This window comes from Triturus cristatus, chromosome 4_2, assembly GCF_964204655.1.
Source record: "Triturus cristatus chromosome 4_2, aTriCri1.1, whole genome shotgun sequence".
NCBI classification, from domain to species: Eukaryota; Metazoa; Chordata; class Amphibia; order Caudata; family Salamandridae; genus Triturus; species Triturus cristatus.
Window position 1 is genome coordinate 938,622,744 of NC_140586.1, and position 11,436 is coordinate 938,634,179.

Here is an 11,436-nt window from a genome sequence, read left to right on the forward strand (position 1 = left end):
ATTTACCTCTGAAGCAGGAGAATGTGAGCTGCAGATCTCTGGGTTAACCCTTGCAGTGCATGACATTTACCTCTGAAGCAGGAGAATGTGAGCTGCAGCTCTCTGGATTAACCCTTGCAGTGCATGACATTTACCTCTGAAGCAGGAGAATGTGAGCTGCAGATCTCTGGGTTAACCCTTGCAGTGCATGACATTTACCTCTGAAGCAGGAGAATGTGAGCTGCAGATCTCTGGGTTAACCCTTGCAGTGCTGACATTTACCTCTGAAGCAGGAGAATGTGAGCTGCAGCTCCCTGGGTTAACCCTTGCAGTGCATGACATTTACCTCTGAAGCAGGAGAATGTGAGCTGCAGATCTCTGGGTTAACCCTTGCAGTGCTGACATTTACCTCTGAAGCAGGAGAATGTGAGCTGCAGCTCTCTGGGTTAACCCTTGGAGTGCATGACATTTACCTCTGAAGCAGGAGAATGTGAGCTGCAGCTCTCTGGGTTAACCCTTGCAGTGCATGACATTTACCTCTGAAGCAGGAGAATGTGAGCTTCAGCTCTCTCGGTTAACCTTTGCAGTGCATGACATTTACCTCTGAAGCAGGAGAATGTGAGCTGCAGCTCTCTGGGTTAACCCTTGCAGTGCTGACATTTACCTCTGAAGCAGGAGAATGTGAGCTGCAGCTCCCTGGGTTAACCCTTGCAGTGCTGACATTTACCTCTGAAGCAAGAGAATGCGAGCTGCAGATCTCTGGGTTAACCCTTGCAGTGCTGACATTTACCTCTGAAGCAGGAGAATGTGAGCTGCAGCTCTCTGGGTTAACCCTTGCAGTGCTGACATTTACCTCTGAAGCAGGAGAATGTGAGCTGCAGCTCTCTGGGTTAACCCTTGCAGTGCATGACATTTACCTCTGAAGCAGGAGAATGTGAGCTGCCGCTCTCTGGGTTAACCTTTGCAGTGCATGACATTTACCTCTGAAGCAGGAGAATGTGAGCTGCAGATCTCTGGGTTAACCCTTGCAGTGCTGACATTTACCTCTGAAGCAGGAGAATGTGAGCTGCAGCTCCCTGGGTTAACCCTTGCAGTGCTGACATTTACCTCTGAAGCAGGAGAATGTGAGCTGCAGATCTCTGGGTTAACCCTTGCAGTGCTGACATTTACCTCTGAAGCAGGAGAATGTGAGCTGCAGCTCTCTGGGTTAACCCTTGCAGTGCGTGACATTTACCCCTGAAGCAGGAGAATGTGAGCTGCAGCTCTCTGGGTTAACCCTTGCAGTGCTGACATTTACCTCTGAAGCAGGAGAATGTGAGCTGCAGATCTCTGGGTTAACCCTTGCAGTGCTGACATTTACCTCTGAAGCAGGAGAATGTGAGCTGCAGCTCCCTGGGTTAACCCTTGCAGTGCTGACATTCACCTCTGAAGCAGGAGAATGTGAGCTGCAGATCTCTGGGTTAACCCTTGCAGTGCTGACATTTACCTCTGAAGCAGGAGAATGTGAGCTGCAGCTCTCTGGGTTAACCCTTGCAGTGCGTGACATTTACCTCTGAAGCAGGAGAATGTGAGCTGCAGCTCTCTGGGTTAACCCTTGCAGTGCTGACATTTACCTCTGAAGCAGGAGAATGTGAGCTGCAGATCTCTGGGTTAACCCTTGCAGTGCTGACATTTACCTCTGAAGCAGGAGAATGTGAGCTGCAGCTCTCTGGGTTAACCCTCGCAGTGCTGACATTTACCTCTGAAGCTCTGATGTAGAACAAATGAGGACACAACATTTTTCAGCCATGAAAATTATGATTACGTTTCAACTGTGAAACTATGTGACAACAATTGAACTGATGTTACTCTTTTGGTCTGTCCTTACGATGTGGCAACTGTTATACAATTATGTTAAAAATTAGACAGTGCATCTATATAGAAATAGGCAATTGATGAATGTGGAAGTATGCCTGTATATCTTCAGTAGGGACCATGGACCAACTATGTGCCGAATATTGATCATCTCCATCGCAATTGCATTGCAGATCCTTTTTTGATACTGTTTTTTATATTGAGTGTCTGTCTCCATGATATGTTGTTGTCTCAATTTTTGGAAACAAAAAGATAAATTTATATATAAATATTATTAAAAAATAACATTGGTACAAATAAACATATTTTTGATAACTCATTATACTTGGTTGTTCACAATTTGTCTTTTCCTAATTCAAAGGTCCACTTTGTTATTATATTTCCTAAATGGTTTTTTCACACTTGTAGAAAAAATGGTGATCATAGTCCGAATTTCCGTCTACGAGCCGTACTCGTCCGCACATTACACAACCTCGCATTTTATTAGCAACAAAAAAGTTAAAATCTCAAAGAAACTTGGCCCTACTCCTGGCTAGGAAAACCCCAGGCAAGACAAGCTTATTTAACAACTACAAGCAAGCACAAAAAGCCTTCAAATCATCTATATACAGGGACAAACAAATAGTGTCTGCTCAACCGTATCTCATTACAAATATTTAGGAATTTTTTGGGACGCCAGAGGCTCCTTTGTAAAGCAGAAAGAGGCAGTAAGGGCAAAAGCCTGATCACTCGAGGTTGCCTCAGCGAAACTTTCGAAACAACTACTTGGCCCAAGCCTTACCCCATTGCTAAAGGTGATGAAGGCAAAGATAGCCAACTACCTATCATATGGGCATGAGATCATGATGGGCGCATTAAGTGCCCCTCTAAACAAATTAACCACCAACATTTTAAACGAGCATGCCAAGATCCTCGTCGCCAGCCCAAATCAGACTTGAACTTGGACTATTAGACCATCATGGTGTCGAGGCTGGCGCGTTTATCAAGCTTTGCAATAGACTGCGCAATTCCCGGGAAGGCATCTTGGAGGTTAGACTTTGGAATTAAATATTGACCAGCCAATCTAGCCAAAAACGTCGGCATCATCTCAACCATTCCTTGCGGCTACTCGGCGTCAAGGAATACTGGGGAACAAATCCATCACAGCCGGCGTTAAAGACTGGTGTTAAGAGAAGCGTCCGGCTATGGTCCTTTCATTCAGACCGGGCAAAACTGTTCAGACGGAGACATGCCTGGGCGTTTATTTCTGACTTCAAACCAGGGGTTGAATCATCTTATTTATCATGCACGTTTGCACTTTTTTAGAAGTTAAAAGTTATGGTCCTGAGATTGGGAGAATGGCCTTTTTTAGAGCATTTACTTAAATGGCGGCGCCCAAATTTCAGTACCGAATGTAGAAAATGAAGTTACCACTCTGAAGCAATGGAGCACATAACCTGCCACAATTTAGAGCCAGGCATATGCAAATCAGTCTTGACCCTGCTCCTCATGGAAACAATCCAGCCCTAGCTGCCAAGGCAGGTCCTCCCTGGACTAGAAACAAGCATCCTAGGATCAGTTTCGAGGTATCACTCCTCATCAGCCAGGCTAGCTTGAATACCATGGCACAGTGAGCCTGAGACCAATATCTGTGCATACCCAGCATAATTAGGGCGAGTCTGGCACAGATGGCAGTTGAAGGGGGTCCAACTTGACAGTCTGTCCCGGGACTGACAAGGTTTCTTTGGTTGAGATGGTACTAGCTCTCCTGTGTTGTTGGAAAGAAAAGTGCTACTGGTAATACAGAGATCTGTACCACACTACGTTTAATTCAGTCATTGTTACCCAACCAATGCATTATTTTTTAGGAACGCTAAACATGTGTGTCGCCTGGTACTCCCCTTGTCAATAATCCATATAAATGCCACAAAATGTTCAGTACTTGGATGTATTTTGCTACAAGAGGGATGTAAACATACATTTGTCATATTCAAAAAATACTTTTTTTAAGGTTCTTATTTAGTGCAGCTTTATGTACTGGGTGTTAGATCGGGATACAGCTAGACCAACAGTATCTGTGATGGACGTGGAATGAAGGAGCCGAGTACAAAGAGTTTCTCAGAAAGCTGTGAGCAACTTGGAAGGGTGAACAGTTATAAAGCTAAGGTTATTTAAGGATTGGATTTCATATCTACCCATGTCCCGGACTTACCGGGCATTTTAAACTTTTTTCATAGTAAGTAATGCTGTATTTCAAAGCCCTTGTGAGAACATACAGTGCTAAAAGTCTAGCAAAAGCTATCCATGATGCCCTCCACTGGTGTTTCTGAGTAGGACTTGCTTGAGCTTCTTTTGTATAGAAAATTCTGTGGGTTGCTCTGGGGTATAATAATTCCATAGTCCTATGGGAGCTTATCTTTAAATGTTTATTGACTAGAATGGAACTAAAAGCTCTCCGGGACTAGGCCAGGATATGGGAAAGTAAGTAGTCCATATTGAGGTATGTATTTGTTATTGACGAGTTCTGCTGCGATTCAGAGGAGAAAGTTCATGGAATCAATTTGATGTTCTTTTTTATTAAAGCATTTCGACTGAGACACATCGATTACATACAAGCAGGCGACTTCAGTTTCTTTCGGTATCAATTTACACATTTCAAAATATGTTACAAGTATCATTTCTTTGCGGTTAGGGGGTATCAAGAGCCTAGTCATCGGTTCGCTGACAAGGTGGGGGACAGATATCACCTCTATACTTGTTCCAGGCTCCCCATATCTTGCTCCACTTCCCAGGACCATTTTGATGTTCTTGTTGTCACTGAGTGTAGATGATTAGAACAAGGATCACTGTCATCTCACTGTTTATTCTGCTCAAATCTGTGTATGGAATTGTGTTAAAATGTCCTCATTTCGTGTACATTTTTACACCAATACTTCAGGGGACCATATCTATAAATTAATACAGTTGAATACAATTACTAGAGTGAGGCTGAGACATTTGGTAATTTTAGAGAACCAAAACATTTGCCAGCAAGAATTGGGAAATTAAAATGATTATATTTGGTTTTTTGAATGGGCAAACCGTTTTCTGCCCCTGGTTCTCTTTAAAGCAGATGCTAGCCGATATGCCTATAAAGCTGGTTTGATATACAGCCTAGCACACTAGGTCAATGTCTGGAAGCCTAGGACGAGGTCACTTTCAGAACTTGGAAATGAAACATTTAGTTGGTGTTAAATGCTAGAAAGAGCACAGCCCATCCATGGAGCCAGAGTTCCGTCCAACATGGCACTTTTGGTATGGAAGGCTTTGTGAACCAATGACATTCAAGTAAAGAAATACGACTTCCTATCGACTTGGCTGCCTGTCCTGTATGACATGGTGGGTGTTCATAGAGAACTGGCTTCTCAAGCTAGGCGGAGGGCACTGGGGATGTTACAACTAATTTAACCCCTTCGATGCTCATGACGGAACGGTTCCGTCATGAGCATCGGTTGGGCTGTGCTCATGACGGAACCGTTCCGTCATGAGGACAGCCCCCGGGGGAAGCGCTGGCGCTCCCCCCCTTTTGCCTCGATCTTGCCCCCCTTTACGGGGGTGGCAGCGGAAGAGCTTCCGCTGCCACCCCCGACCCCCCCCGAGCCCCCCCACGCTTTCTGATGACGTCAGCGCGCACAGCGCGCGCCGGCGTCATCAGGAAGCGTTGGACGCGCTGGAATCCATTTCTTCCAGCGCGTCCAAGGCAGCAAGAGGTAGGTTCCGTTGTCCGGTGGGGGCCGCGGGGGTGATTTCTTTTGTATTGAGGCATCGGGGGAGAGGAAAGAGTATTTCCTCTCCCCCGATGTCTCAATACAGGGCATTCCTGCTCCACGATCGCGCACAGCGTCGCGATCGTGGAGTAGGGATGCCCCACTAGACACCAGGGATTTGTTTATTTGGATTTGGGAAGCGACCCCTTAGGCAAGGGTCGCTTCCTTGGGGACGAAAATTTTGCAAAGTCTTTTCTGCCCCCCCTGGGGGCAGATCGGCCCGCTTTCTGCGCGTTTCTGCCCCCGGGGGGGGCAGAAAAGCCCACTAGTCACCAGGGATGCTGTTCCTACTATGTAGGAAGCGACCCCTTGGGCAAGGGTCGCTTCCTTGGGGGCAAATTTTGTTGAAGTCTTTTCTGCCCCCCCTGGGGGCAGATCGGTCCGCTTTCTGCGCGTTTCTGCCCCCGGGGGGGGCAGAAAAGCCCACTAGACACCAGGGATATTGGTTATGCTATGTAGGAAGCGACCCCTTAGGCAAGGGTCGCTTCCTTTGGGGGCCAAATAATTTGAAGTCTTTTCTGCCCCCCCTGGGGGCAGATCGGTCTTCTTTCTGCCCGTTTCTCCCCCTAGGGGGGGCAGAAAAGCCCACTAGACACCAGGGATGTCTATTTCGTTATGTAGGAAGCGACCCCTTGGGCAAGGGTCGCTTCCTAGGGTGGTAAAGTGATTAGGAGACTTTTCTGCCCCCCCTGGGGGCAGATCGGTCGTCTTTCTGCCCGTTTCTGCCCCCAGGGGGGGCAGAAAAGCCCACTAGACACCAGGGATGTCTTTTTCTTTATGTAGGAAGCGACCCCTTGGGCAAGGGTCGCTTCCTTTGCGGCCTAATTTTTTAGAATACTTTTCTGCCCCCCCCTGGGGGCAGATTGGTCGTCTTTCTGTCCGTTTCTGCTCTTTGGGGGGGGGCAGAAAAGCCCACTAGACACCAGGGATATAAATATTATTGTAGGAAGCGACCCCTTGGGCAAGGGTCGCTTCCTTGGGCCCCTAAATGTTTTGAAGACTTTTCTGCCCCCTCTGTGGGCAGATCGGTTTTATTTTTTTGCCGTTTCTGCTCCCATTGGAGGCAGAAAAGCCCACTAGACACCAGGGAATTAGTTCAATTAGAAATAGAAGTGACCCCTCGCTTCCAGGGTGCAATTTGTTATATGTATTTGGGTCACCTGCCCCGGGACTGAATAGCCTTTTTTTTCCTGCTGTTTTCTGCCTGACCTGGCACACAAACCGATTGACCATTTGGGTAGTGACATGGCATGTTATAATGTTTATTGTTATATGTTTTGTGATTTCCAATTGTAATGTTTTTTTTGTTTACTTTTTTGTTCTAGGTGAAGGCTTTTCTTCTGTTCACGGTGACATTTTGGTTCTGGTGGTTTTGCTGTTTGTGTAGTTTGGTAAGAGACTGTTTTTTTGTACAATGCAAATGTGTTTGATTTCTCTGCCTGTTTTTTTTTGCAAATGGTGTAATAATAGCAGTATGTTTGGTTTTTGAGTTTCAAAAACTTTTTGCATTGGTGCATGATGTGTATTTTGTTGTCTTGTGAGTAATTTGTTTTTTTTTCTTCTTTCTAGTTTGATATCGTTGGTCTTTGCTGTGTCACTGCAGAGTTTGTTTCTGGTGAGTGTAGCTGTCTCTTTTGATTTTGGATTGTATAGTTTTTGAGTACATTGATCTTATTGATATAAGGTACACATTTCTTTACTTACTTGGTTTGCACATTGTTGGTTGTTGTTGACTTGTTTGTGCAGTCTTCCATCTTAGTAGGTATAATGGCTAGCCGCAGGATGACTGCTCAGCAGGTTGTTGGTTTGCTGTTTGAGTCTTCCTCTGATATTGGGTCAGAGACTGACTCTGCTTCTGAGGGAGAGGGGGCAGGGGACGATTCTGGCAGTGAGTTTTCTCTCCGTATGGGGTCATCGGATGATGAAGATACTCTTAGCGCGGATGAAGTGCCTGTGTTAGAGGAGGAGACTGATGTGCCGATAGTGCGGCAAGAGGCATCTGGGCTGCAGCCTGCGCCTGCAAGGCTTCCCGTTGGTGTAGTGCGGCAAGAGACATCTGGGCTGCAGGCTGGGACTGCAAGGCTTCCCGTTGGTGTAGTGCGGCAAGAGGCATCTGGGCTGCAGGCTGGGGCTGCAAGCCTTTCCGTTGGTGTAGTGCGGCAAGAGACATCTGGGCTGCAGGCTGGGGCTGCAAGTCTTCCCGTTGAAAGTGATGACCTCTGGGTTGCCCCTGGCATGGTGCAGCCGGAATTTCCTGAGTTTACTGGTGTTCCAGGGTCTAGAGTGAATACCGAGAACTTTTTGCCTGTAAATTTTTTTCAGTTGTTTATGGACGATGTGTTTTTGGCAGAGATTGTTGAGCAGACTAATTTGTATGCCGAACAGTTTTTGAGGGACAACAGTGCCAGTCTTAAGCCACACTCTAGAGCTACCCGGTGGACTCCCACAAATGTTGAAGAGATGAAGAAGTTCTTGGGTTTAACTTTTTTGATGGGCTTGCTAAGGAAGCCATCATTGGCTTCATATTGGTCTAGCAGTCCCTTGATGGCAACGTCTATTTTTCCGGCAGTCATGAGTCGTGACAGGTATTTGCTTCTGCTTCGGATGATGCACTTTGTAGATAATGGTTTAGCGTTGCCACGAGATCACCCTGATTGTGACCGTCTTTTTAAGATTAGGCCTGTCCTTGATCACTTTGTTGATCGATTTTCTGAGATTTATGCCCCTGGTAGAGAAATTGCAGTGGATGAGTCTTTGGTGTTGTTCAAGGGCCGCTTGGTTTTTAGGCAATACATTCCTAGTAAGAGGGCACGCTATGGAATAAAGCTGTATATGCTGTGTGACAGTAGGACTGGATATGTCTCTAATTTCAGGGTGTACACCGGTAAGGAATCTAGGTTTAACCTCCCTGGTTGTCCGTCCACTTTTGGAGTGACTGAGAAAATTGTTTGGGAACTTGGAAGAGGATTTTTTAACAAAGGCCACCATTTATATGTAGATAACTTCTACACTGGTGTACGGTTGTTCAGGGAATTGGCCAAAGTGGACACTTTTGCTTGTGGCACAGTCCGCTGTAACCGTAAAGGTTTTCCGAAAGAACTTGTTTGTCAAAAGCTTGTGCGGGGACAGTGCAGTGCGTTGCGTTGCCAGGAGCTTCTTGCTGTGAAGTTTACAGACAGGAGAGATGTCTACATGCTGACTTCCATCCATGATGAAAGCACTGCACCTGTGACTGTTTGGGGTCAGGTCGCTGAAGCGCGCAAACCTGTATGTGTTTTAGACTATAATAGGTACATGGGTGGTGTTGACAGAGTAGATCAGAGGTTGGAACCTTACACTGCTCTTCGTAAGGCTTACATTTGGTACAAGAAGTTGGCTATCCATCTTTTCCACTTGGCAATGTTTAATGCTTTTGTTGTGTTCCAGGATTCTTGCCCTGAGTCAACGATGACTTTTGTTAAGTTTCAGGAGTCTGTAATAGGCAGCCTTGTTGTAGTGGAACAGGCAAGTGTTCCTAGAGTTGGACTGGTGGAGGATGTTGCTAGATTGAAAGAACGCCACTTTCCAGATCACATTCCTCCCACACCCGCAAAAGATTTTCCCAGTAGGAGATGTAGAGTCTGTTGGCGAAGAGGTACGCGGAAGGAGTGTCGTATGTACTGCCCCGATTGTCCCTCTCATCCTGCACTGTGTCTCTCTGCTTGTTTTAGAGCGTACCACACGCGAAAAAATTTTTGGGAGGATTCTTGAGTGGTAAAGTGAACTGGCTGGTCTGTATTCTTTGGATAATTTGATTCTGTTTCAAGGTTGGTGTTAGTGCAATGTATTTAGTTGCTGATTTTCTGTTAGAAAATTTGTATCTATTTGCGATTTGTTTGTGTTTTTATTTTTTTCTAAAAAAATCCAAAATGTGATGGCGGTGTGTGTAGGCTTGCGCTTGGCTGTTGGTGTGTGTGGACTGGCACTTGGTTGGTGGTGTGCGTGGAATGGTGCTTGGCTGACGGTGTGCGTGGACTGGCGGTGTGCATGGACTGGCGGTGTGCGTGGACTGGTGCGTGGCTGGTGGTGTGCGTGGCTGGTGGTGTGCGTGGAATGGTGCTTGGCTGGCGGTGTGCGTGGAATGGTGCTTGGCTGGTGGTGTGCGTGGAATGGTGCTTGGCTGGCGCTGTGCGTGGACTGGTTCTTGGCTGGCAGTGTGTGTGGACTGGTGGTGTGTGCGGACTGGTGTTTGGCTGGTGGTGTCCGTGGACTGGAGCTTGGCTGGTGGTGTCCGTGGACTGGAGCTTGTCTGGTGGTGTGTGTGGACTGGAGCTTGGCTGGCGGTGTGTGTGGAATGGTGCTTGTCTGGTGGTGTCCGTGGACTGGAGCTTGGCTGGCGGTGTAGGTGGATTGGCGATTGGCTGCCGGTGTGCCTGGACTGGCGATTGGATGGTGGTGTGCCTGGACTGGCGCTTGGCTAGCGGTGTGCGTGGACTGGCGTTTGGCTAGCGGTGTGTGTCGACCGGTGCTTGGCTGGCTGTGTGTGAGTAGTGACTTTCTGCTGGTCACTACACACACTGCTAGCTGAGTGCCACTCCACGCAATCCTTCTGCCTGTGTAGTTGCTGTGTCTGGATTGTGGGCGTGTGAAAGTGATGGGCCCTTGAATGGCGCTGTGTGCCGGTGTGAGTTTTGTTATGTGATGGGCCCGCGGCTGGCGGTGTGAATGGTTTTGTATGTCTCACACGTATGAAAGGTGTATGAATGGCCTGTAAAGAGGTTGGTGCCTTGTCGTGGCTTTACAGCTCACGAGCTGTGAGTCAATGGTTCAGTTTCTTGCCCTTTCAATTATTACCAGTGCATTTCATTTTTTGTGAAATCACTTGGTAATACAATTTTATCTACTGAACCATCACTCACCCTCGTGCCAAATCCAACCAGTATGTGCGTGTGCTTGCGGGTTAGATGACTGTGCAGTAATATTTGTTTTTTTGAAGCAGGGTGTACCTTGTCCCTTTTTGGTGATTTTTGTACTGTGTTGCTTTTGTACCTGGTGGTGCGAATGGTCTTGTTTGTATCACGTATGAAAGGTGTGTGAATGGCCTGTAAAGCGGTTGGTGCCTTGACGTGGCTTTACAGCTCACGAGCTGCAAGTCATTGGTTTGGATTTTTGTGAATTTAATTATTGACAGTGCATTTCATATTTGTGAAATCTCTTGTTAATAAAATTTAATACACTGAACCATGACTTGCCCTCGTGCCAAATCCAACCAGTATGTGTGTGTGTTTGAGGAATAGATGGTTGTGCAGGAATCTTTTTTTTTTGTTTCTCTGCCAAGGTACACTTTCCATGTAAGAATAACCCACCAACTGTAGATATTGTCGAAAACCTTTGGGAGTTCATGGTGATGTCTCTCTAGTGATTTGAAAAATATTTTTTATCCCCATTGTCCTGTAAACCTCAAATTGTCTGCCACATTTTCTTTGCAGTATTATTCCTAAATTCTCACGCTGTAGTAACAATAGGTAATCTGGTTATGCAAGGGGGGTTACTTTTGTTTTTTGCCCAGGGCTCGGCGGCCATCTAGGGAAACCTACCAAACCCAGGCATTTTTGAAAACTAGACACCCGGCGGCTTCCAGGGAGGTATGGCTTGCGTGGATCCCCCAACGTTTCCTTACCCAGAATCCCCTGCAAACCTCAATTTTTGCCCAAAAAATCACTTTTTTCACACATTTTGGGGTGGGAAAGTAGTGGCATCACCGGGCTCACACAAATTTACCACCACCCAGCGTTCCCCCAGGTCTCCCGGTAAAAATGGTGCCTCACTTGTGTGGGAG